Source organism: Etheostoma spectabile, chromosome 16 (genome assembly GCF_008692095.1).
Source record: "Etheostoma spectabile isolate EspeVRDwgs_2016 chromosome 16, UIUC_Espe_1.0, whole genome shotgun sequence".
Classification (NCBI taxonomy): Eukaryota; Metazoa; Chordata; class Actinopteri; order Perciformes; family Percidae; genus Etheostoma; species Etheostoma spectabile.
This window is the reverse complement of record NC_045748.1, coordinates 25,331,181-25,331,797: the sequence shown is the minus strand read 5'-3', so window position 1 is coordinate 25,331,797 and position 617 is coordinate 25,331,181. Positions and strand designations below refer to the sequence as shown.

At 36.8% G+C, this 617-nt stretch overlaps 1 protein-coding gene across 1 annotated transcript in view; it reads left to right on the top strand.

The window, feature by feature from the left end:
- The window catches only part of LOC116704600 (thyrotropin receptor), an 18,963-nt gene that overhangs the window by 11,113 nt on the left and 7,233 nt on the right, over positions 1 to 617 (top strand). The gene's annotated exons all lie outside the window — the stretch shown is intronic.

Genomic DNA, 617 nt, shown 5'->3' with positions numbered 1-617 from the left:
CCTCTTGGCTCCAGACCCCCCCCCCCACAGACACACACTTTTAGGACATCAAATCGTTGATTTGTTCAGTACACTTGCTTAGTGCTTGTACTAGACTAAAGTCCCCTGGTCATTTGGTTAGGTCAATTTGTGTGTAAAGATAATTATTGTTACTTTTTAAGTGTTTCACATAATCTGAGCCATTGGGAGCATGTAGCTAGCGAGGCAAGAGAGGATGATGTGGCTAAAGGCCGTTACAATAAACTACACAAACATGGGGGAAAAAAAGGCGTGTTAGCAATTTTTGCTACATCAGAACTTATTAGGCCAAGGTTCTTCCATATACCATTTATTTTTGACAATATTTGGTTAATAAACGTTAACCTAGTGTAAAAACCTTTTATGCACCTGAGGTTGTTGACATTTTTTCGAGTTTTTCTAATGGAAAACACAACTACTGCCCGAAAATACTGAAAATTAGAAAAGTGGTTAAAACCAAACTACTTTGAATGAAACTTTTCTAAGGATTTTTCCTGCAAGGAAAGAAAGCCAATGTGTAATCAATAAAACTGTAAGTCAAATGTTTGAGTCAAAAATATGAGATTGTAAAATGTGTGTGTGTGTGTGTGTGTGTGTGT